General features: G+C 43.2%; 1 non-coding gene across 1 annotated transcript; it reads right to left on the bottom strand.

Annotated features, from left to right (window-relative positions):
• Positions 1–14615: 14615 nt before the first annotated feature.
• Positions 14616–14734, bottom strand: LOC126203052 (5S ribosomal RNA). The gene has a single exon (XR_007540221.1). It is a non-coding gene; the product is annotated as a 5S ribosomal RNA (ribosomal RNA).
• Positions 14735–27847: the final 13113 nt, after the last annotated feature.

Genomic DNA, 27847 nt, shown 5'->3' with positions numbered 1-27847 from the left:
ATTCCTTATGTTTGTATCACGATAAAGTACCACGTCCCCGCCAGACGTCTGCACCATACCATTTCATTGTGCAAGGAGTCATAAGCCAGTACCATTGCCCTATACTGGGAACAAATACGGGGCTGTCACCTCACATCAAAAATTATCGATTCCCGACCATGATGGGGATTTTATCTACCCGCGGACGGGGTCTTTGTGTTGTCCTCATCATTTTATCATCACCATTTGTGACAGTGGTTGGATCAGATTGTGTAAAAATTGTACTGTATAACAATTCGGACTTCGTAAGGGCGCTGATGACCGCGCAGTTGAGCGCCCCACAAACCAAACATCAAAACATCACCATCATCACCGCCCAGGGCGGCAGATTTTTGGGGGTGCGACAATCTAACATTTTAATGTGGTTCCAAAAGGGTAAAATGGACAACACAATGAAAGTCTTGCATAAATGAAGAAGCGTGAGAATAAGTTGGAAATACAAATCACTGGTAAGATCTAGTGTCTTACCGGAAGTATTCTGTGGTGATGACACTGCAGCACTGGAGTTGGTCAGCGTATCTGAGTCTTTCAAAACAGCAAAACTTGCTAGTGGTAGTGTTACCAAAATAATTTCTGCCATGCGCCCACACACCCACACATCACTTGAAAACTATGTCAAACTGAAATCCTCTACAGAAGTGAAAACCTCTATAATAGGAAATAAAGGTAAGTATCAGCGTCTGATGGCCCAACAAGTCCCATATAACAAACCTGAACACCTATATAATATTGTTGAGAAAAGCACTTAGTAATAAATAATAATTAAAATATAAACTGACCGTCACGTGCTGCAGTCTTTTGAATCCAGACATTTAGCGGTATTTGCACGTGGAAAGATAAACGGCAAACTCCTCCACCGCCTCTTCACCTAGGATCTGCTGTTAACAGGAGGTACATTCTGCGGTATCGGCCGCATTTTAAAACAGCACACCGACAGTCAAGAAAAACTTTAAAATCCTGAGGAGGATTCACCTTCATCGTCACCTGAAGGTGTGTCGGAGGAATAAAACGTGACTAGTGGTTTCAGTAACACAGGTACTACGTACGTAGATCTGTGATGAAATGGTAATGGATCAGTGTGGCAAGTGCAGAGTGTGATTTCTTGAATTTTGTGTGGGAGCTACTAGTCTTAAACAATTCCGCTGTGGGAAACACATGTAACAAGTACTGGAACAGTTAAAAAGTGTAATCTTCCATACTGTCTATAATTGTATGACAGTTTACCAGCCAACTCCACTTTAATTATTTTCACTCATGTTACAAGCGAATTGTCGATTTTGATTTTTACCTAATGTTGTGGATATATATGTAAGTCCGCGCCGATAGCTGAATCGTCAGCGCCATGGAATACCGCGCAAAGGGGCACGTGTTCGATTCCCGGCCGGGTGTTGTGCTGTCCTCATCCTCGTCATCGTGTTTTGTTGTCTTCATCATCATCTCATCCAACGGGGTGGCGATTGGTATGATTCAGCTCTCCATGCTACTGTACCCTGTGCAAGCCTCTTCATGACCGAATAACTACTGCAACCTACATTATTCTGAATCTGCTTACTGTATTCACCCCTTGCTCTCCCACGACAATCTTATCCCACACAATTCCCTCCGCTAACTAATTTCCCTTCTTGTCTCAGGAACGTTTTTAGACCATTAGTCTTGAGTGAGGTCAGATATTAGCCAGTACCCAACCCCCCCTCCCCCTCCCCCTCCCCCTTCCCAGTCATCAGCATTAGCACATAACTAAGCTTTAGAAAGAAAGAGAATTTCCTTTGCACGCTTTTATTTTCAAAATTTCGAAAGATAAATGATATTTCGGTTTTGTGAGTGATTTGTTAACTCAAGAGATAATGAGTCAATGAAACAGTTGGTACTGCTTATTTCTAAAATATTTTTTATATTTTTGTTATTTTTCTTTTATGGAGAATGATGAACAAGCTCTCGGTAGATCGCGAGTGCTACCTACAACTTCACCTCTGAAAGGTAAGCTAACTGTCCACAACGCTTGTTACAAAACGTGCTTTCTCTGCACAGCTCCTCTTCCTAGCGATACTTGTTTGATCCACATTTGCACCACCATTTAAAATCAATCAAATACAAATGTATGCGCTGTAATTAGGCCTACTGTAGTAAATCCCTTAGTTCCTACACTCTGTACCTCTGAAATGACAAAAAACTGAAACACTTCGGGCTGTCAATGCTTTGTGACTGAGCACTGCGACAAGCAACAACAACAATGGTAATAATGATTATACTGTGTTGGCCCTACAGTGGTGTAGTTTTGTGCTCTCAGTTAGTTTATTGTCGCGAAGTGAATAATGAAACAATTTCTAATCTATTGTGGTAACTCCCTACAAGTCGGGAAGATACTGTCATGATATTTAAATGATATTTAACCCTAGCATTACCAACGGGGGGGGGGGGGGGGGGGGCTCGTAGGCCCACTGACTCAGTTTTTCTATGTTGTATCCACACCCTTTGATATATGTACTTGAAAGCAAAGGTAATTGTTCGTTATTGAATGTACTATTGAGTCATTACAGAATTTTGGAATAAAAATGTAATTAAAATTCATTTACTTGATTTAATTCTCTGTGGGCCTTAGAAGCCCACCCGTTGGTAATAGCAAGGAAAGATTTACGAGGTTGAGTCTCTCGTTTCAAATTCTTACCATGAAACGAATTTTGGCATTGTTGCCTTCAGACATATTATTATGAAGCGGACCATTGTTATTTTCAGTGTTTCTGCTGCTGTTGAACCAGCAACATGAGTAGACATCGTTTACGTGATAGTTCCATTGAAAGAGTGCTAGAAGAAGTTTTGAACGAATCAGATTTAGAGGAAAGTGAAGTGGATGATGATGTGGAAGAAATTAGAACTGATTCATCGTCTGAGAATGAAGATGAGGTTGAAGCCAATCCACCAGATGATAATGATACGGAATGTGATAAATTCATTGCAAAAAGTGGACGAGAGTATATTACGAAGCCATCTCGACAATATCGGCGTTCTGTACAAAATATAGTGCGAGAAAGAATGGGGCTAGGACAACAAGGAAGAATTGCGTCTCCGAAAGAGGCTATAGAGCTCTTTTTTACACCTCAAATTATGAATCTAATAAAACTACACTCAAATGAAGAGGCTTCTCGACTAGGTATTCAGCACACTGATGAAGATGAGTTATTTTGTTATATAGGACTCTTGCTAATCATGGGTTCAAATCATGACAATAAGATACCTGTCCAAGATTTATGGTCTTTGCTTCAGGGCCGACAAGTGTACTATGGATCAATGAGTCGGACCCGATTTTTCGAATTGACTAAAATATTGAGGTTTGATGATAAGAACACAAGAGAAATTCGTCGCCAGACTGACAAGTTTGCTACAATGAGGGAAATTTTTGAAAGCTTCAATTCTTCACATCCATTGTATTTCATTCCTGGTCTACATACAACAGTGGATGAGATGTTGTCTTTGTTCCGTGGTCGCTGTCCATTCAAGGTGTTTCTAAAAGAAAAACCTGGAAAATACGGCATTCTAATTCGAATGCTGTCTGATTCTGAGACTAGATATGTGATCAGCATGGACATCTATACAGGCAAGTCAGGAAATACACAGCATTCAAATGGACCGATGGAAATTGTAAAGAGACTAATAAAACCTATTGAAAAATCAGGCCGTAATGTTACCACAGATCGGTACTATACTTCAGTGGAGCTTGCTGAGACTCTATGGAATGATTTTCACCTCACACTTGTTGGCACCCTACAGTCTAACAGACGACACATACCTGAAGAGCTGAAGACTACAACTGGCCGCAGTTTACACTCTTCCATCTTTGCTTATACTGACCCTCAGACACAGAGGCCACCAGTTACTCTTGCATCAACGCTAGTCCGCGAGAAGCCAAAACGACTGCTGTTGATGCTTTCAACTTATCACTCAAAAGGGGTGTTGAATGAAGACTCAAAAAAGACTAACATAAATCTTTTTTATAATTCTACAAAGGGAGGCGTGGACACCATAGACCAGATGGCAAGACACTACAGCACAAAGAGAGGAACAAGAAGATGGCCTTTGTCCCTCTTCTACACACTCATTGACATAGCAGCAATAAATGCATATTCACTCTTCCTCCTCAACTTTCCGAATTGGAAAAAGAATTTGCTAAACCGCAGAAGAGTTTTTATCACTAACTTAGGTCTCGAACTAATAAGATCTCAAGTAGATAAACGGGCACAAAATTTGTATGGACTTCAGAAGCCAGTAATAATGGCAATGGAAAGCATCACACAACGGAAGCTCAGCTGCTCTGTAGAACCATCATCCTCAACAGCAGAACCAGGAACACGTGGACGGTGCCACCTATGCTGCCAAGAAGCTGCATCTAAAAAGATCAAGTACAACAAGCTGGGAAAGTCAACTGTTACCTGCTCTCAGTGCCACAAACACGTCTGTGGGAAACACTGCAGGAAGACAGTGTTGTGTGAAAAATGCGTTGCAGAATGAGACAGTAAATTTTGTTTGCTTCATGTAGTGTATCGAATTAAAAAAGTCGTTTTTATAAGAAAACACTATTTTGAAACATTATTCCAAAAAATATATAAACTGAATCTCGTGATTTGTTCATTTTATTCCTATTATAATAACATCTTTTATTATCCAGTATACAAAAACAATGTCTAAGCATTTTGAAGTGTTATTAGAGGTATCAGAAGTAAATAAACTTGATTAATGAGAAAATAAATTGTGGTATTCTTTATCGGCCTTTGAGGCCCCCCCGTTGGTATTACATGTAACAAAAAATACGTTGGTAATGCTAGGGTTAATTGTATCAGATATACATGTCCCAATTTTGCTGGCAGAGGTGTGTATAGTGGATGGACTGTATGAAGAGTGAGTTCATACATTTGTTAGATGTGATTTCCACTACATTGTTTCGTGCATTAATACTAGTATTTATGAAAAAACGCAATCATTAATAAGATATATAATTATTACTTACGTAATTTTGCTATTAGAAATAGTGAGCTATCAAAAGTAATTTAGTTCCTGAGCGAATCACAATTTCAGCCCCATTGTTTTTATCTCTCAGAAAATTTCATTTTACCCCTCAGGTTGGGATCCACTTCATTAGATTACAGGTGATAAATGAATTTGTCAGTTACAAGTCTAGCACGCTGATAACAAGCTTGCTAAACATTTCACTTTCTGAAAAGTATCACTGCTAAATTTTACAAAGTGGCTTCCAAGTGGAGTAGCTGTAAGAAAGCGCCACGGGACTTGCCAGGAAATTTCGGAGGGACTCCATATCGCGCGTATGACAGGGCCGCTTTTGATTGCATGTAAAACTGACGGAAACGACTGTGATTTTATTCACAGTTGATCCTCTCAGAGGGGGGGGGGGGGGCGACACTCTCTTACAACGCTGCGCGCCGCTCGCATCCTTGTTTGCCTCGCTTTTCTCCGCCGGTGGAATAATACGTAATTTGCCAGCTCGCTGGGCCACAAGATTGTTGCATTTCGCCTACCTGCGTGACAGCAGCGGCCCCACGGGGCCGACTCGGCCGGCGCCGCACCTGTAAGCAAGAAGAACGCCCGTCACAAACGCCGGCAATTTGTCGAGCTGCGCCCGGCTAACAGCCTTCCCGTGTGCCGCGTGCGACATCCTTTTGTTTCTTTGCGCGAGGCGAATCAAGGCCTGCGAATGTTTCAGAGCCGGTAACTGTCGAGAGGCGGAATAGAAGCTACTCAGGAACGGAAATTGTGCTCGCCACAGAATCTTTTCCGGTGTGGCGATGAAAGGATTGTCTCCAGTGAACAATTCCTGTTTTGTGTTGGGGAAAATGAGAGCAATAGTGACAACAGAACTTCGTGCAGCTCGGCTGTTCAAACAACTCAAATATTATTAGTTCGTAAGGCATAATGATAATAATTCCTACCTAGTCTCCAATTACTCCTACCTTTATAGTGAACGAGCTGGGTTCCTGGCTTTTTACGCATACGAATTTATTTCAGTTTTCTATTAGTTCCCTCTTCTGTTTCCACCTCATCCTTCACTTCCTCTCTGTCCATCATACCTTTATAGTGAACGAGCTGGGTTCCTGGCTTTTTACGCATACGAATTTATTCCAGTTTTCTATTAGTTCCCTCTTCTGTTTCCACGTCATCCTTCACTTCCTCTCTGTCCATCTCCTTCCCCCTTCCCCACTCTCTGTCAGTCTGCTCCACCCTCCCCCCCTCTGACCATCTGTTTCTCCCAGCTCTGTCCATCTCCTACTCACCTCTCTAATTTGGCCTCCTCATTCCCATCTCTCTTTCCATCTCCAGTTCACTCCTCCAATTCTATCCTCTTCCCCATCCCTCTGCTCATCTACTCACCCTCTCCCTGTCCATTTTCTTGTCTTTCCTATGTTTGTCCATATCTTCCTCTTCATCTTCTCTGTCCAAGTCCTCCTCCCCCTCTGTATGACCACCCCTTCCCCCCTCCCTCTGTTCACCTTCTTGTGTGGCGTCCCCGCACTCCAATCGCGTGTTGATATTGTCGACGCCGTAGAGCTGCTACTGCCACAGCTCTCGCAGTGGAGTTGAGGCACGATGCGCGATGACGTAGTTCCCCGTTGTTGAACTTGAGACAGAAATGCGAACTCGTACGATGGATGCTTCTTCTGATTTAAGATTGAATTATTCATTGCCCGGATATGCAGTAGTTGTTAAATATTATCTCATCCGCATCGTACACACCACCAATTGCGAGGAAACATTGTAATTAGCAGTCTTCTCGTACGTTGTTGGCTCGTAGCTATGGAGTTTTTGAATCTGTATGAAGCGAGATCCACAGATACTCTTTGATCACGTCTGAGTGGACATACGCCGTAATGTTAAAGAAATGTTCAAAAGTTCTCTTTTCAATTAATGAAGTAGGTATTTTTACATTCAGATTAAATTGTTCCTGGTGAACAGTCGTTGGTTAACTATCATTCATTAAATCATTTAATAATGTAGTCCACGCTTGATATTGCACTTGGAACGAACTGTTTATTGTTCCTTGGCCACGAAATACATTATAACTTTCGCACCACACGCACACGCAGTTGGTTGGTAAAGTCAGTTCTATTAAAATGAAGTTTCTTGACAATTACAACTTGACTCTTCAGCGTAATTCTATTATGTTCGAGAAGTCGTGTAATTGTGTCCTACTCGAGACTAATTGAGTGTAGCCCTTTGATATACTATCCACTCCTCTTTTAGTTCCAACTATTTGAAAATCAAGTCCAATATTCAGTAGTTTCGTCAATAAAGTTCAATTAACCCATCATGCACTGTTAAAAGCGTCTATCAGTTCCTATCTCTGCTTAGAAAATCAGTCTCCGAAGTTCGTGAATCACGTCACGCAAGAAACACTTCTGAACGCAAAACAATCTCGTCGCGTTCCGTACTCCTACTAACTATGACAAGAATTGTTCTCGCACGTCTTTACAGGACGAGAGCCAGCAAGCGACTTCTTCTGTGAAAGAGTATTGTAGGCGCATTGAATTTCTTCGTTGCGCTTACAACTCTCTTTCACATAAAAGTTATCTCTGACTAACATCACCTTGGACTTAGCTTTCAAGATATTAATTGCAGTTATCACTTGGATATTTGTCCATTAATTAAATCTGAGGTTTCTTCCACCTCTTTTCATAACAAAAACTCTCAGTGATATATAATACTGTAGTTATCAAAACTTCTTGGTGTTAGTTTATCGGCAAAGATGTCGTATTTGCCAAGATAACTCTTCCCTACTTCATATTATGATATTCTGTCTTAATTGACTTTAAGGGGGTCGTTGGGGTGTTATATTCTCCACTACCCAACTCTATCCATTTCCACGTGCCCCATCCCTCTATCTTTCTCCCCCTCCCCAATTTCTCTGTCAATCTGCTCCATTTTTCTGTCCATTTACTCCAACCCTCACTGTCCATCTCCTCCTTCCCCTACTATCTGTCCAGCTTCTCCTCCCCCCGAGATCCATCTCTACCTCACCCAATTCCATTGCCTCCTCTCCCTCTCTTTTCTGTCTCCTCTCCTACCTCCCTCTGTACGTTTCCTACTCCCTTTCTGCTTGTTCATCTCTTTCTTTCTCCATCTACTTCTCTCCCCTCTCTGTTGATCTCCTCTCTCTACCTATTTCCCCCTCGTCCTCTTTCTGTTCATCTCCTCCTCACCCCTGTCTGTGCCCATCTCCTCCTTCGCCTCTCAGTTTTTTCACCCTTCTTTCTCCACGTTATCATGCTCACCACAATAGCAGTCTGGTGATTCTTAAAACCACAGCATCACTATCGAGATCGTAAATAATGTGCGTATCAAATTTTGGTCGAAATCCTTCCAGCATTTACGATGAACTTTTTACTAGTGGCGCTGCCTGTGTACCAAATACATTTCATATATATTTATCATACTTCACACATTTGGTAAACATACAAGGGTGGGAACTTTAAGAGGTGCAACTATTTATTTACAGCTCGTACAAAATAGATACGTGTTTTAAAGATTTACTGACCTTCAAAGTAGTCACCAGCATTGTGTATAACCAATTGCCAGCGATGTGGAAGTCGTAGGATACTCTTAGATGTGCCAGCTGTCTTCACAGTTCGAGCGGAGCTGTCTATTGCCAGACGAATTAGTTGCAGTTCTGAAGCGAATGCCTTAAAGTGTTTCCTTCAGTTTAGAAATAGAGTTGAATTTACGAGGGCCTAAGTCAGAGGAGTGCAGTAGGTGGCATAGCACTTAGCAGCCCCATCAGTCAAACAAATCAGTAACAGCTTGCACTGTATGTGCTTCAGCATTGTCCTGCAAAATGCTGGTCAGGTCGTCCAGAAAGTGTTATCATTTCTGTCTCTAAGCTGGTCGTAGGTCGTGTTCCAAAAATGAACAGCATAGTGACAGCAGCGATGACACTTCCTGCAGGACCTGACATTATTTTTCACGACAATGCTCAAGCACTTACAGCGCAAACTGTTACTGATTTGTTTGATTGATGGGGCTGCTAAGTGCTATACCTCCTACAACACTGTCCTGGCTTAAGCCCTCATAAGTTTCTTGAAATAGCGTCCAGGATCTGCCCTTCTCCCTAACAGCGCACTATATCTTTTACATAGAGTCTTCCGAGCCGATTCAGTTGGTGACGATCAGTTTCAGCAACAGCGGCATATAGCGGACATCCGTAGACAGTATGTTATGAAGTGCCTTCTTGACCACAGGCACATTCAGAGGTTTTCTTCGACTACTTCAATGTCAATAGGTGGTGTATGACGCGTAACCCCTCCGGAATTGTCAGATCCCTTAAATGATTCAGGTGCTTCGTTGCCAGTCTCCATTTTACATCTGAGAGCTCACTAGGCATCGTACCATCGTTTCTGCCTCAGTTGGAGGATCTGTTTCTGAATCAGCCGCTTGCCTGTGGCGTACATTTCTCTCACATCCAGCACTTCATTACGTTCTTCTTTCTTTAGTCATTTCATTCTATTCATATTTAGAGATCAAGTGAACGTATTCAGAGTATTACTACGGTGCTTTAACTGACGCAGTATCAGAAGCTACCGTCAACCAAAGAAGCATTCCACATTGCTCCCTCTTAACTACCCATGCTGATATTGTGGGCAGAAGTCTGCGTGCCCGAGATTCTCACACCATCCCATGATCACACTTGAGATACCGTTATGACAGGTTCTTATTGTTTGTTTTGGTTGGTTACAACGGTGTCTGGCTAAAGCAATAATATTGTTCATGTTCGTGCCGCTCTTGCTCATGTCTTCTATATGTATACTATAATTTTTCAGCTCGTCCAAGATGACACCTAGGTATGCCGTGACGGCATTTCCCTTTTTGGACCTGTTCCTCAGTTTCGTGATAGAATCACTTAAAAGGTTCCCTTTTAGCACCATGTACGTAATCTCCTCAGGTGCAACAGACAATTGAACCCTGCAGCAACAATAACGTACGTGTAGAAGGACTACATTGCATCCTTCTTCCAGGATGCTTCTAGAGCTTTCCTTTACAAGGATCATCTGGTCGTCGGCATAAGCCACTATTCTGACAACCGCTTCATTGTCCCACACCTTTCCTTATACCTAGTCCAACATCACATCCCAGAAGTCAAGGCCTCTTATGGATCCCTGCGGGAAGTCTTTCGACTTGTCGTTTGTAGGGCACTCTCTTGGGCATCACAGAGTCACTTCTCTGCTTTGGCAATAGATTTTGGAGTTTCAAAAAGCGTATTACTGAGCTTCTCAAACGGTTATGTTCAGCTACTTATACTTTTCGTATAACTGCTAGTCTGGCAGAGAAACTAATCAGTCTCTTGACATATGTAGCATATGTCAACTCAGTACTGTTCTATGGAATTATTTTCTGGAATAGCATACCATTGATAAAAAGGTATGTACTGCACAAAAGCAGACAGTAAGAATAATATGTGGTCTTCACGTAGGTACCCAGTCAAGGATTTAGGCTTTTAACTGCACTGTCACAATACAAAAATTCGCAACTGAAGATCGTCATAAATAATACATTACGAATTTAAGAAGAACAGTGGATGTCCATACGTACATTACAAAAAGCAACTTACCCATCATTGAAGCTATCAGTGGTTCAGAAAGGAGTTCAGTATGCAGCATTTGCGCAATAATTTAAAATGTCTGATTGTCAGCAAAACAAGTTTCATATCAAACCTAAAATCATATCCCCTGGACAGCACCGTCTATTCCATCTACTCAAAAAATGATATACCATAAATTAAAAACGAAAAACTTGTTTTAAATTGTAGTTGCATGAGTAGGATTAAAAATGTGGTCGTTAATTTCAACACTAATCATGCATACGTATCCTGTAAACTAACTCGTTCCGGATCATTTCGATGAAAGAATAGCCTAAATGATCAACGGGACATGTAACCAACTAGCTAACTAACTGACATTTGAATAGGCTCATGGGAAGTCCAATCCCACTGACGGTCAAGAAATGCTGGCCGCCATAAGGGATCTAAAGCCCTGGCGATAACCAGTATTGCCAACCTCCATTCCTCCCTACGTACCCATATACGTACCTCCGTTATCAAATCGATAATTCGGCTATGTCTCAGGATGTGACATATCATTCGGTCCCTTGTTTTAGTAAGGCATTTTCTTTTAGTTAGGCATTCCCCCCACCCCTCCCCCCCACCCCGCCCTTCCCCAGTCGATTTCGATTGAGTACCTCTCCATCAGTTATTCGATCTACCTGTCTAATCTTCAGCATTCGTCTGTAGCACGACATTTCAAACACTTCTATTCTTTTGTGTGAACTATTTATCGTCCAGTTTCGTACAAGGCTACACCCCAGAAAAATTTCTTCAGAAAAGTCTTCCTAACACGTAGAGTTATATTTGATGTTAACAAATACCTCATTTTCAGAAATCCTTTCCCTCCTTTTACCAGTTTTTTTATATCCTCTCTAGTTTGGCCGTCATCAGTTGTTTTGCCGCTTTCACAGAATTACTCACGTACTGTTAGTGTCTCGTTTCGTAATTGGATACCCTCAGCATCGCGTGATCTATTTCGACTACATTCCATTACTTTTGTTTTGCTTTTAATATACATCTTATAGCCTCTTCTCAAGACTCTCTATTCCGTTTGACTGCTGTATCAAGGCTTTAGCTCACTCTATATAATATCATTGGCTAATCTTAAAGTTTCTGTACCTTTTTCCTGAATTATAACACCTTCTAAAAATTTCATATCGGTATCTTTTGCTACTTCTTCAGTGTGCAGATTCAATTTCAGTGGGGAAAACTACGGCATCTCTCACTCCTCTAGTAGAATTTCCTTTTAACGCCATTCAACTGTTAGAAATGGAGTCTGTTTCGTGCACAGGTTGTAGATAATCTTTTACTCTCTATGTTTTATTCCTGGTAACTTCCGAATTTCGAAGAGTGTATTAATGTTAAATCGGACGAAACCTTTCTCTAAGTCAACAAATACTATGAAGGTAGGTTTGCTTTTTAGCAGTCAATCTTCTAAGAGAAGTCTTCACAGAAGAAGACACATTTACAAATTGTGGCCAGATAAACCGCCGATACATGCACTATTTGTCAGTTGACAATCCCCGTTGGTTCCCTTAGGTGGATCGTCATCGTCCATGTAGTACAAACGTGTGATTTAGGATAGTGAACCATCAACTCACAGGCCCTTGTTTCACATATGGAGCACTAAACACGCACAGTTATCTCAGTCTCCTAACAGGCCATCTTCCACTTATGCTAGAAGACACCCCTCTTCAGACTAGGAGGAACCTGTGTACCAACATGATGGCTATCCGGCTAATAGTGTACGAAGTACTACACCATGTCTTCACGAATGGTTTCCTAATCGTTGGATTGGACCTGTACCTTGGCCTGATTTGAACCCTGTAGACTCTGTGAATTAAGTTGAAAGACGCTGTCTACAATGACATAAAAATTCTACCTGATGATATGCAATGACGAGATACTGCAGCCTGCTCTGATATCTCTGCTGAAACGTTAGCACGTATGGAGCAGTCGTTCCATACCAAAGTGGAAGGTCATTTTGAACGCAACCTATGATGGTCAATTGCCTCGTTACTGGTCAGAATCCGTCTAACTGGTGTATACAGTTGCGTCGTCCTTTAGTGGGTGCTATCACGGGCATTCTACAAGTTTTGGCGACTCTCAAAAAATGGTTCAAATGGCTCTGAGCACTATGGGACTTAACATATCTGGTCATCAGTCCCCTAGAACTTAGAACTACTTAAACCTAACTAACCTAAGGACATCACACAACACCCAGTCATCACGAGCCAGAGAAAATCCCTGACCCCGCCGGGAATCGTACCCGGGAACCCGGGCGTAGGAAGCGAGAAAGCGAGAACGCTACCGCGCGACCACGAGTTGCGGACAAGCGCCTCTCACTAAAATCCTTCAATAAGCACCATTGCCATTCTACATTTAGTCTGTCAATGTCAATACGCATTGTCCCATTAAAAAAAAATTTGGAGGTTTGCACAAAATATACTCTAAGTATTGTTACAGTCTGTTTATTTTCTAAACAGTACTAGCTCATAACTGCCAATCCATTTCGCGAAAACTGCAAATCAGTAGCATTCATCATGGATGTTTGAGACTTGCAAAGGTCTCTGGAACCATAAAATGTCGTTCAGTTTTTATAGAGAATACGATTTTGAAGTCCTTGGGGCACCTCATCCTTTTGATCTACTGGGCCCAAATTTCACACAACTTATTTCTGAATGATCTACGTCCACATCTACATCTACATGGTTACTGTGCAATTCGCAGTTAAGTACTTGGCAGAGGGTTCATCTAACCATTTTCATACTAGTTCTCTACCATTCCACTCTCGAATGGCGAGTGGGAAAAAGGAACAACTAAACCTCTCCGTTCGTGCTCGGATTTCTATTATTTTATTATGATGTTCATTTCTCCCAAACAAAATATTTTTGCATTCGGAAGAGAAAATTGGTGATTGAAATTTCGTAAATAGATCTCGCCTCAGAGGAGACCGCCTTTGCTTCAGTGACTGCCATCCCAACTAGCGTATCATATTAGTGACACTCTCACCCCTATTGCGCGATAACACGAAACTACCTGCCCTTCTTTGCACTTTTTCGACGTCCTCCGTCACCCTACCTGGCAAGGATACCACACCTCGCGGCAGTATTCCAACAGAGGACGGACAAGTGTAATGTAGGCTGTCTGTTTAGTGGGTTTGTCGCATCTTCTAAGTGTTCTGCCAGAAAGAGCAGTCTTTGTTTCGCCTTTCCCACAATATTATCTACGTGGCCTTTCCAATTTAAGTTGCTCGTAATTGAAATTCGTAGGTATTTACTCGAATTGACAGCCCTTAGATTTGTGCGATTTATCGTATAGCCAAAATTTATCGGATTTCTTTTAGTACTCAGGTGGATGACATCGCACTTTTCTTTATTTAGTGCCAGTTGACACTTTTCGCACCATACAGAATTTCTCTCTAGATCATTTTCTAATTGGAATTGATCGTCTGATAATAATAATAATAATAATGTCGTGTGACGAGGGCCTCCCGTCAGGTAGACCGCTCGCCTGGTGCAAGTCTTTCAATTTGACGCCATTTTGGCGACTTGCGCATCGATGGGGATAAAATGATGATGATTAGGACAACACAACACCCAGTCTCTGAGCGGTGAGAACCTGCGACCCAGCCGGGAATCGAACCCGGGTCCTTAGGACTGACAGTCTGTCGCACTGACCACTTCTTTTTTTTTTTTTTTTGCATTTTCTTCGTTATTGATCCCTGTGTTTCGTCGTTGCGGACGTCGCAAAACATCCTGTTCAAGTTCGGTGGTTGATCCTTCCAGTCAGTTTTTTTTTTATTACAGAGGCCAACCGGCTCTCTGACCGAACACGCTGAGCTACCGTGCCGGCAAAATGAGATGAGATGGAGCCAACAGCACCCGGTGTTCCCAGGCGGTCACCCATCCAAGTACTAACCGGGCCCGATGTTGCTTAACTTCGGTGATCGGACGAGAACCGGTGTATTTTTTTTTAATAGAGCCAACAGCATCCGGTGTTCCCAGGCGGTCACCCATCCAAGTACTAACCGGGCCCGATGTTGCTTAACTTCGGTGATCGGACGAGAACCGGTGTATTCAACATGGTATGGCCGTTGGCGACCACTCAGCTACCGGGGGCGGTCGATCGTCTGATTATTTTACTGGACGGTAAATTACAGCGTCATCTGCAAGAAATCTAAGGTGTCCGCTCAGATTATGACCTAGATCATTCATGTTAATCAGAAACAGCAGAGGGCCTATGACACTACTTTGCGAAACGCCAGCTATCACTTCTGTTCTACTCGATGTTTTACCGTCTACCACTACTAACTATGGAACGAAGCAGTGTGGCTGCGCTAGAAGACGTAAAACAGTTGAAATAAAGCTGAGTGAGAGTCACCGTGATGCGTACCTGTGCGGCAGTAACGTGCGCCCTCTGCGAGGTCGGTCCCCACTTGGCTAGATGACCCACCGTTAGCTGAGTTACCCGTTGCGACACCGGCTCCCCACACGTTTTGCGCCCCTACAATGCAGACCGCGCGGTGCATCACCGCGGCGGACGGTACAGGCCCGCTCAGCTGCTCGGCAAGTATCTGCGATTCATCTTAATGGCGGGCTGCGGTGGAGCGGCTTTCACATGCAAATGGCGGCCTCCCTGCGCCAGTGAGGTACGCGCAGAGGACCAGGGGCCGGCGCGGGCAGGTGGACGGCACGTGCGCGCCACGACTCCGCAGATTACGTGCGCCGCTTAAGGACCGGCGGGTAATTGAATGTGTGATTAAACTGGCCGCTAGTTAAACGACGCTAAGATTACGCCCGGCCGCCGTTATGGATCGCCGCGCTATATATACGCTGACATGAGCGCCCGCCTAGCCTTTCCCGCTATTTAGTCTCATTTATCACTGGTCTCTCGTCCGGGAAGGGGCTTTCTACCTGAAGGGCTTATCTCTCGCTCCTGATCGCCTCACTTACTTAACCCACCTGTCTGCCGATAGTCGTCACGTCTTCTGAGGCAGTGATCTAAGGTGTCATTAACGGAGGTATACAGACCTGGAATAGCACTGGAGTGTTACATACCAGCTGTCAAAAATGTGTGATGTATTTATCACAACGTGTTTTGCATTATTCCATTATAAAGTGCTATTAAACAAGGACATAATCAGTAAATCAAAATACTACATAACGGTTTCAGAAAATATCGTTCTTGTGAAACACAACTAGCTCTTTATACTCATGAAGTAATAAGTGCTATCGACAGGGGATGTCAAACTGATTCCATATTTTTAGATTTCCAGAAGGCTTTCGACACCTCTCCTCACAAGCGTCTTCTAACCAAACTGCGTGCCTATGGAATATCGCCTCATTTGTGCGACTGGATTCGTGATTTCCTGTCATAAAGGTCACAGTTCGTAGTAATAGACGGAAAGTCATCGAGTAAAACAGAAGTAATAACCGGCGTTCCCCAAGAAGAAAGTGTTATAGGCCCTCTATTGTTATTGATCTACACGGTGTTACAAAAAGGTACGGCCAAACTTTCAGGAAACATTCCTCACACACAATTAAAGAAAAGATATTATGTGGACATGTGTCCGGAAACGCTTAATTTCCATGTTAGAGCTCATTTTAGTTTCGTCAGTATGTTTTTCCACCTACGCTCAATGGAGCACGTTATCATGATTTCATACGGGATACTCTACCTGTGCTGCTAGAACGTGTGCCTTTACAAGGTCGACATAACATGTGGTTCATGCACGATGGAGCTCCTGCACATTTCAGTCGAAGTGTTCGTACGCTTCTCAACAACAGATTCGCTGACTAATGGATTGGTAGCGGCGGACCAATTCCATGGCCTCCACGCTCTCCTGACCTCAACCCTCTTGACTTTCATTTATGGGGGCATTTGAAAGCTCTTGTCTACGCAACACCGGTACCAAATGTAGAGACTCTTCGTGCTCGTATTGTGGACGGCTGTGATACAATACGCCATTCTCCAGGCCTGCATCAGCGCATCAGGGATTCAATGCGACGGAGGGTGGATGCATGTATCCTAGCTAACGGAGGACATTTTGAACATTTCCTGTAACAAAGTGTTTGAAGTCACGCTGCTACGTTCTGTTGATGTGTTTCCATTCCATGATTAATGTGATTTGAAGAGAAGTAATAAAATGAGCTCTAATATGGAAAGTAAGCGTTTCCGGACACATGTCCACATAAGATATTTTCTTTCTTTGTGTGTGAGGAATGTTTCCTGAAAGTTTGGCCGTACCTTTATGTAACACCCTGTATATTAACGACATAGGAGACAATCTGAGTAGCCGTCTTAGATTGTTACAGATGATGCTGTCATTTACCGTTTTGTATAATCATCAGATGATCAAAACGACTTGCAAAAAGATTTTCATAAGATATCTGTATGGTGCGAAAAGTGGCAATTTCTGCTGAATAAGGAAAAGTGTGAAGTTATTCACATGAGTACTAAAAGAAATCAGCTAAATTTCGATTACACGATAAGTCACACAAATCTGAAGGCTGTAAATTCAACTAAATAGTTAGGGATTACAATTACAAATAACCTAAATTAGAACGATCACATAGATAATATTGTGGGTAGAGTAAACCAAAGAGTGCGATTCATTGGCAGAACACTTAGAAGGTGCAACAGGTCTACTAAAGAGACTGCTTAGACTACGCTTGTCCGCCCTATTCCCGAGTATTGCTGTGCCGTGTGAGATCCGCATCAAGTGACACTGTCGGATGACATTGAGAAAGTACAAAGAAGGGCAGCTCGTTTTATATTATCGTGAAATAGGGGAGATTGTGTCACAGGCACGATACGTGAATTGGAGTGGCAATCATTAAAACAAACGCTTTTTTCGTTGCGACGGGATCTTCTCATGAAATTGCAATCACCAGTTTTCTCTTCCGATTGCGAAACCATTCTGTTGTCACCCACCTACACAGGGAGAAATGATCATCACGATAAAATAAGAGAAATCAGGGCTCGCACAGAAAAATTTAAGTGCTCGTTTTTCCTGCGTGCCATTCAAGAGTGGAACTGTACAGAGACAGCTTTAAGATGGTTTATTGAATCCTCTGCCACGCACTTTATTGTGAAAGTCAGAGTAATCACGTAGATGTAGATGTAGATGGGACAAAGAGGATGCTCCACTGAAAAATCTGAGGCAGTGAACGTGGGGTCGGAGAAGCCGGCTTTAGGAGTTAATCGGAATAATATCACTGTACTGTGTACATTTTATTTACATTAGTTAGAGTTAACTGCACGTACGATTATTGACGAAATGATCTTGCCATTTGCACTGTATCTTACAAAATGTGCTGAAACTGACGCCTGTCATCCTCAATGCAAACATGACATCGTCGAACAATATTCTGACGTATCCTGACAAATATCCCTGATGTGTTTCGAATCACATCGCAGGCAGATACAGTTCTGGCTACTATTTCCATCTCCGTATCCACTGGCATCTCGTAAACAAGTGACTATAGATATACCGTAGGAAATAATCTAGAGGATTCAGGTCAGATGCCCTCGTAGTCCATGGAATAGGACCTCCCTTCCAATTCAGCGACCAGGAAATACTTCCTAGTAATCAGGCTCGTCCTGCTCGTTTTCTTACAGGGAATAAAGGATGTAAATTTAACTAAACAGCACAACACCTGTAAACTTGTACGAATGTTAGTTGTAAATAAGCTGGAAAACACTAATGTTAGGCAAAGCGGTGGATAAGTTTACTTCCAAATCATCTTAAGCTGGCTTCTCCAACCGCAGGTTCCCTATCTTAAATTGTTTAGTGGTTCATTCTTTATGTCCTGTTAGATTTTTGAACGCTCTTACGGAATCAATCTTTATGCTTACAACCACGTAAACACAAGGGCAACTTTATTTTAAATTCCGGTCGGTTGCGAAATGGAAACCAGAGTGGAAATCCGGTGAAGCCTCCTGCAGATGTGTTGTGCAGTGCCTGTAGTGAGCCCGTCTATGGCGTTCGTTGGTTGTTTCAGTTCTGAGTTCACAGTGAGCATTTGAAAAGGCCACGAACAATAGCGTCTCCCGCGAAGTGTGGAGTGCCTGTTAAGCGGTATCGCCTGGTTTCATGTAGCTCGTATAACGTAACTGTCATGTCTTTCTTTCCTCATGACAGTCCTCGGCCGCGCACTGTGGGTCAAACGGAAACACGCTGGAAGCCTTTTCGGTGGGAAGTGTTTCATACGTGTGCTCTGAGTACAGCATTTCAGTACAGACAACTAATTGCTCACCAGCATAGGGAATTGACGGAAATCACAAGTGGCTGCCTTCTATGACTGTGGTACTGGATTGTTAGTGCCATGTTACGGTAAATATCTGTCGGAGTGGCGATTACGTAGAAAAGTAGCTGGGAGGTTTTGCTAAAGGTTGCAAACAAAAAAATTCATTTTCATGTTGGTTTTCACTTTGCGACCGATCAGGCGTTGAAAACAATAGTCCCTGTATATATATAGTCCTGCAGTATAACGCTCCTTAAAATTTCTATGTCATTAGGCACCATCAAAACTAAAAATTTATCAGCAGACATGTTTCCGCAGCTCAGCTGTAAAATGAAGGCAGCTACCTTCACCTACAGAAGACAGCACTATTCTGTAATGCATAAATCAAGTCCTCTGAATGCCTAAACACGACTACTGCACCTGTATTACCATGAGTGCATTCAGGGCATCTGTATGGAATGACCAATTGGACATCTTAAAACCTATCGCCGCTAAGTAGAGACAATACGATACTGGAATAGGAGGTAGAACCGATAGAGGTACTCAAGGTACCCTCCGCCACACACTGTAAGGTGGCTTGCAGTGTATAGACGGAGATGTAGATGTAGAGTAAGTTGGTGGCTGTTTCTCGAGGAGGGCATTGCTAAATTAGGGTCAGAAATGCCTCTTGGGCTCTTCTATTGACACATTCCTCTCTGAAAGGGCAAAAAATTTCAATTTTCCCTCAATTTGACAGCGACTACCCATGTTCGTCGACACCTGTGCAATATTAGTGCAAGTACACGGTGTTGAAGCATTGTGTAAAACTGTTACGAGTGGTTTAAACGCTTTAGGCACGGAAAGGAAAGTGACAAAGGTGAGTCAAATTCGGGTCGACCGTCCTAGACAACATCGAACGAGTGCGAGCGATGTCTGCGGATGATCGGTGGCTTTCTTTGGGACTGATAGCAGAAGAGGTCTGGATAAGCAAAGACGGTGTAAGCACTATTTGAAATAATCTGTGCCTGGTTGGTACCACGTATGTTGACAGACGAGCAGAAGCAAACTCGGACGGAAACGTTTGAAAATCTCTCCGACAACAGCCCGGGATCTGCAGCTTCTGGAAACTCTCATTACAGAAGATGAGAGCTGGTGCTACCAATTGGAGGCAGATGCCGAGCAACAGTAATTGACATGCTGCTCGTCATCTCAAAATAATTAAATACATAAATAAAATAAAATAAAATAAAATCGCTGACAAAACCCAAGATTAAGGCTATGTAGATCGCCTTTTCCCCCAGAAAGTGCTTGGACAAACATGAATTTCCATCTAAGGGTCAAACTGTGAACTCAGAAGTATCTTTAGGAATTCTGGAACGGCTTTAGAGCAAAAGCGTGGTGCCCTGCATCATCATAATTGGGCTCGAGGATGCTTCGAATGTTCGAGAAAAGGCCCCAACATAGAAGTTCATGCGACGATTAAAGAGGGTTAATTGTGTCACACTGACACCAAATTTCACCACAGTTCTGAACAATATCATTGTGGACGTGGCACACAGCACGTCATTCCCTTATGTCTTCTCTTGTTTTGACGCTTATGCAGTGGAGACCAGAACCGCGACGACCAGCTTTGAAACCACGCAATTTGGTTTGTTTTTTTTTATGACCGAGGAATTCTTTTCAGACACACCGTCGCTCAGATTCGAAACGCGAAGGCTTCAGAGCATGGAATAAAGGGCGTCAATGAACCCAACCACCTCTTCCCTTGGGACGGTGATTCTTACGCATTTCGCAGTCGAAAACGACAGTTTTCGGTGTGAGGGAAGATTTTTTTGACAACATTTGGTACTATTGACACCTCCTGGGAGATTCAACACATCTCGAAGGACATCACGAGGCTGTACCCTCAGTGAACGTGATTTCACCCCAGTGGAGCGCAATGCAACCGCTGTTTTCGTTGTGGTGTATAGAGTGGAAACACTAGAGTCCATTCAAAAACATGCAACGAATTTGAACGTCCTCTGAAGCAGCGAAGGGTCGTTATGCTTTTATGGTGCTGGTGTTTCACGCAATGCTGTGGCGTCATCATGCAGTGGTGCGACATTGACATGAGCGTGAATAAAACGACAGAGGGTCCTTATAATATGCCCAACGCAACCCCCGTCCAGCAAAACTTTCTGTAGCACCTGCCCAATATCTATTGAGAAATTTAAAAACGTACCATTATAGGGAAAAGCTACGAATAGTCGAGACACCTACAAATAGGCAACCACTGGACACACCACAGAGCCTAGATGCCTGATAATTAGGCAGACGCAATCCCAACTGTGAACCTATCAACAAGTCAGCACCCGGTAGCTGAAGGGTCAGCGCGACGGACTGTCAATCCTAAGGGCTCGGGTTCGATTGCGGCACAAGACGAACGGTCTATCCGACTGGAGGCCCTAGTCACACGACATTTACATTTACCTATCAAGAAGATGTCCATTTGTGGCATTTGATATCCAACCAAAAAAGAGACGATTGCTTGTATAATGCCCCGGTATTATAGCCGCCTGCAATAAATACACTCCTGGAAATGGAAAAAAGAACACATTGACACCGGTGTGTCAGACCCACCATACTTGCTCCGGACACTGCGAGAGGGCTGTACAAACAATGATCACACGCACGGCACAGCGGACACACCACGAACCGCGCTGTTGGCCGTCGAATGGCGCTAGCTGCTCAGCATTTGTGCACCGCCGCCGTCAGTGTCAGCCAGTTTGCCGTGGCATACGGAGCCCCATCGCAGTCTTTAACACTTGTAGCATGCCGCGACAGCGTGGACGTGAACCGTATGTGCAGTTGACGGACTTTGAGCGAGGGCGCATAGTGGGCATGCGGGAGGCCGGTTGGACGTACCACCGAATTGCTCAACACGTGGGGCATGAGGTCTCCACAGTACATCGATGTTGTCGCCAGTGGTCGGCGGAAGGTGCACGTGCCCGTCGACCTGGGACCGGACCGCAGCGACGCAAAGATGCACGCCAAGGCCGTAGGATACTACGCAGTGCCGTAGGGGACCGCACCGCCACTTCCCAGCAAATTAGGGACACTGTTGCTCCTGGGGTATCGGCGAGGACCATTCGCAACCGTTTCCATGAAGCTGGGCTACGGTCCCGCACACCGTTAGGCCGTCTTCCGCTCACGCCCCAACATCGTGCAGCCCGCCTCCAGTGGTGTCGCGACAGGCGTGAATGGAGGGACGAATGGAGACGTGTCGTCTTCAGCGATGAGAGTCGCTTCTGCCTTGGTGCCAATGATGGTCGTATGCGTGTTTGGCGCCGTGCAGGTGAGCGCCACAATCAGGACTGCATACGACCGAGGCACACAGGGCCAACACCCGGCATCATGGTGTGGGGAGCGATCTCCTACACTGGCCGTACACCACTGGTGATCGTCGAGGGGACACTGAATAGTGCACGGTACATCCAAACCGTCATCGAACCTATCGTTCTACCATTCCTAGACCGGCAAGGGAACTTGCGGTTCCAACAGGACAATGCACGTCCTCATGTATCCCGTGCCACCCAACGTGCTCTAGAAGGTGTAAGTCAACTACCCTGGCAAGCAAGATCTCCGGATCTGTCCCCGATTGAGCATGTTTGGGACTGGATGAAGCGTCGTCTCACGCGGTCTGCACGTCCAGCACGAACGCTGGTCCAACTGAGGCGCCAGGTGGAAATGGCATGGCAAGCCGTTCCACAGGACTACATCCAGCATCTCTACGATCGTCTCCATGGGAGAATAGCAGCCTGCACTGCTGCGAAAGGTGGATATACACTGTACTAGTGCCGACATTGTGCATGCTCTGTTGCCTGTGTCTATGTGCCTGTGGTTCTGTCAGTGTGATCATGTGATGTATCTGACCCCAGGAATGTGTCAATAAAGTTTCCCCTTCCTGGGACAATGAATTCACGGTGTTCTTATTTCAATTACCGAGCGAGGTGGCGCAGTGGTTAGCACACTGGACTCGCATTCGGGAGGACGACGGTTCAATCCCGTCTCCGGCCATCCTGATTTAGGTTTTCCGTGATTTCCCTAAATCGTTTCAGGCAAATGCCGGGATGGTTCCTTTGAAAGGGCACGGCCGATTTCCTTCCCAATCCTTCCCTCACCCGAGCTTGCGCTCCGTCTCTAATGACCTCGTTGTCGACGGGACGTTAAACACTAACCACCACCACACCACCACCTTATTTCAATTTCCAGGAGTGTAATTCCATATTCGGTATCAGACAGTTCAAAACTACTTGATAAATGTTAATTTTTTCAGCTATCTGTATGAGGTAATAAATGCAATTCCAATGCTATTCAACTGAAACCATTTAGAAAACTATTGCCAAATTGTTAGTCAAATATTGTGCTTGCCGCAAAAGTTCATCTTCTACATTACCTAAAGTTATCCATTTGCTAAGCTAGCTTTGGTGTGTTCTTAGGTTCCTGCCTAAACACACGCTCGTAAATCACTGCGTATTCGCAAAAACCGGGTAAATGTTTGTGACCAACAAGAAAACAAATGTTGTTGCTTGTTTCAATTTAAGCAATTTGATGTTTCGTTTTTTAATTAGTTTCAATCGACAAAATCGAACAAACCAACTCTTGAGAGAGACCACTGTTATATGCAAATGACATAGAATATTGCACCATATCCTTCTGTTACATTAATAAGAGAGCCCCAGAATCTGTTGCAAATGCACAGATGAAAACAGCAATATACATATATTGCAGTGTAGTGGGAAACGAAACTACTTCTTTCGACTCTGCAATTAGACTTCTCCAATCACTACATCACGTTACCACAATCGAGTATTAGCTACAGAGACGTTCATTTTACGATCTCTTGAAGGCTTTTACTGCTGATGGGTAATTAATTGACATTTAATCACCAGAAATCGTACCAAAAGTGTTGTGTTTGTTATAAATCTTCTATGAGCCGTTCGCTTGAACCATCATACAGCAATATAAAAACGAGTTATAATACCAAAACAATGAAAAACGACGAAATCCATTATGGCGCCACTTCACACTAAGTCGAGCGTGACGTTTGCTGACTGCCATCGAGTTTCGCGGTCGCATCGAATGATACGTCGTTTTGACGTTACTTCCAAGCAGTACGAGAGCGACAAAAGCTTGTCCCAATCTGCGATGGTAGCTACGCCAAGTTTGGCGATCTTGGTGGTGGTGGTGGTTAGTGTTTAACGTCCCGTCGACAACGAGGTCATTAGAGACGGAGCGCAAGCTCGGGTTACGGAAGGATTGGGAAGGAAATCGGCCGCGCCCTTTCAAAGGAACCATCCCGGCATTTGCCTGAAACGATTTAGGGAAATCACGGAAAACCTAAATCAGGATGGCCGGAGACGGGATTGAACCGTCGTCCTCCCGAATGCGAGTCCAGTGTGCTAACCACTGCGCCACCTCGCTCGGTTTTGGCGATCTTGATATGCTGTTATACAGAGATCGAGTGACCTGGTGATGTCGTTACCGCACTGGTATTGCTGCCTTGACAATGACGGCTAAAGTTCGCTTCTGGCCATGCAGAATTAGGATTTCCGATGTTTCCCTAAAAAGCTAAAGGCAAATGCTGGGATGGTTCTTTTGATAGGGCACAACTGATTTCTTTCCCCATCCTTCAATTCTTCTGATGTTAAATTTCCTTTAACTTACGTCTATGGTCCCAAACGTTTTGTTAACGGATTACCGTTTCGGTCTATAACGACCAGAGCATCTTCAGATCGGTGTTTTATAAAAACAATGTCCTAATGTACTGCAGCCATAGTGGCTGGACATTGTTTTCATAACACAAAGTCCTAATGTACTGCAGCCATAGTGGTTGGATATTGTTTTTCTAAAACACAGATCTGAAAATGGTCCTTAGAGACCGAAACCGGTAATCTGTTAACAGAAAGTTTGTGACCATAGAGGTAAATTAAAGGAAATTATTTCTGTACACGAGTCACTGTTTAATTCGCGACAATGTCGCAGCTTGTGTTATTATGATCTTGTACTCCGTTTCTGATGACCTTGATGTCAAAGGCACGTTAGTAAAAGTACAACTCAACAGGAGAGGAGAAGCGCTCTCTATAAGGACCTCTGCCTGTTTGACGAATTAGTACGAATTATATTCAAGTAACCTGATCGCGGCTTACTAAGAGGTCAAAACTCGCCTGGATGTCATTTGTGAGACATGAAGCTGAAATGTATAATTTAAAATACATTCTCTGACTAAGAATGTAAGTCACCTAGAAAGGGAAGAGGAAAGGAAAGGAAAGTTTAGAGGTTGTGAGTGTATTACAATAACGAATGAAACTGCCTCATCATAAATTGAATATTATCTCCCTGTACAGCCCAGGAGCTTGAAAACCTAAACTGAAATGGGCCGGTCTATAAACAGTTACAATAAGTTATCAATCTTATATTTTCAGACGAACGTAAAGTCATAACAAGGAATTTAATGCTAGCATTGTTGATAGTGTCATCCAAGAAGTTAAACAACTATTTAATGGTCGGTTGATTTGGGGGAGGGGACCAGACAAAGAGGTCATCGGTCACATCGGAATAGGGAAGGGTGGTGAAGGTAGGCGGCCGTGCCCTTTCAAAGGAACCATCCTGGTATTTGCCCGAAGCGAATTAGGACAATCACGGAAAACCTAAATCGTGATGGCTGAACTCGGGTTTGAGCCGTCGTCTTCCCGAATGCGAGTCCAGTGTGCTAACTAATGCACCGCCTCGATTGGTACAATTTAATGAAGATTTTCTATATGATAATAGTGAGACTATTATCTGCTTGCGCTCAGGCAACGCACTGAAAATAAATATCACCTTCTATGACCTTAAAGAGCAGTATAATAAAATTTTTTGAACGCAAGAAGTCAGAAACCTGCAACATCATTTTGTTACGGAAGGGAACATTCATCCTCAGTTAGTGTTATACGTTTGGACTTTAAAGTCTACCAACGTAGGGAGTGATCACATTCAGTTTGCGTGTAGCCAGGAACATGTCTGCTGAAGAAGTAACATTAAAAAGAGTTGAATTTAATATACAGTTATTATGGACGGAATCGACAAAAATTTTGTATCAGAAACGATTGGCTGAAAAATAAAAGATAATCTCCTAAGTGCAGAGGATAATGTGTGTCATTCTTGGGAGGAAATCAAAGAAAGTGTTGAAGCAGCAGCTCAAGAAGCAATAGGTACACGAGTCATAACGAAAGAACGGAGAACAAACAGAGCACCATGGTTTCGCAAAGTGATTTGAGCGTTTTTGCAACATGAAACATTCAAAACACAAGAGTTTCATGAAAATTACAGTAGAACTCGAAATGAAACAGTCATTAGTGAATCGTTGTAATAGGAACACTGAGAAATCACCACAAAAAATTTAGAGCATGACTTCTATAGGTTCCAGAAACAAATCTGGAGAGCTATACTACAGCAGAGGAAAGAACTAAATGAAATTTGGGATGTGAACAACATAAATCAGGAGTCATGGGTTAAATATTAAACAGCGTTGTATAAAGGTAAGAAATCACGAGAAAGCAAACAGATCGCAGAGATCAGTATACAGGTAAATTATTATCTATCTGTTTCACACGTAGACCTAGAAGACGCCATAAATCCGAAAAAAAACAGGAAATGTAGAGGAAGAGGTAGGATTCCATATGAACTACCGTTGTGCGGAACATATCCACTAACTGAACAATTAGCCAAGTTGGTCAATAATGTTCTAACCGGTAGTAAATTTCCTAATGAATGGGGTAAAGGATCTGGTATTTGTGAATATTTGAAAGTTGTTAGTGAATTGACTATATATTATCATAAATAAAGAACCCCGAATCCATCAACCCTGCCTCACCCCCTAAACAAACTACGTATTGATCTTGCGAAAAGCCAAGAGGCGATTTTTAGTGTCGTAGCTCTCACGGGCAACCTGGGATGCTCTCTGTGTGGGGCACACATGTACATCTCTGTGGATCGTGGCCCATGGTTTGGACATGTGTTACATTGGGCCTTACGGTGTTGCAGATCGTGTGCTTGTGGTCTTCAGTCATTCATGTACCAAAATGAAGATAAGAAACACCTATCCAGTTAAAAAGGGATAAATCTACTGAACTCATAACAGAAAAATAATAAAAGGGCAGCGAACACTTGAAGAAGAGTACTATGGTTTCAGATCAATTAGGTTATACAGAAATATAGTATTCATTCTTAGACAGGTTGCAGAGAAGTCCACCGAATTGAACAGACAAGCTAATCTTTATTTAATAGATTTATAGAAAGCTTTACGTAGGATTCAGTACACAAATGTTTCAACTCTACTGTGTAGTTGGTGGATTCATTTCAACTAAATACAGACAGCTGCAGAATTTTATCGCAGGAACTACATCTAGACGAAAATTGGTTGCAAAATGGTTCAAATGGCTCTGAGCACTATGGGACTCAACTGCTGAGGTCATTAGTCCCCTAGAACTTAGAACTAGTTAAACCTAACTAACCTAAGGACCTCACAAACATCCATGCCCGAGGCAGGATTCGAACCTGCGACCGTAGCGGTCTTGCGGTTCCAGACTGCAGCGCCTTTAACCGCACGGCCACTTCGGCCGGCAATTGGTTGCAGGTTAACTAACTACATAGCAGTAAATAGTGGTATTAGACAAGGTGACCCTTTGAGCTCGCTACTTTTTAACAGAGTCATGCACGAGGTGATAACGAAGGTATTGGCAAGAAGTGGTTATAGAATGTGAGACGAGGGAACAAAAATTATTTGTTATGATGACGACGTAGTTCTTTTGCTAAATAGTAACGAAAACCTGAAGGAAGTATTACATATTTTTAACATAGTAGCCTAAACCTAAACGTGGTTATATCCATTCAAAAAGACAAATGTATGACCATACCTGTGGAAACAATTATACGCAAACTGGAAGTGGATGGAAAATTATTCAAC

The sequence above is a fragment of the Schistocerca nitens genome, chromosome 1, assembly GCF_023898315.1.
Source record: "Schistocerca nitens isolate TAMUIC-IGC-003100 chromosome 1, iqSchNite1.1, whole genome shotgun sequence".
In the NCBI taxonomy this organism is placed as follows: Eukaryota; Metazoa; Arthropoda; class Insecta; order Orthoptera; family Acrididae; genus Schistocerca; species Schistocerca nitens.
Note: the sequence above shows the minus strand (reverse complement) of the source record. Positions and strands in the feature narration are given on the sequence as shown.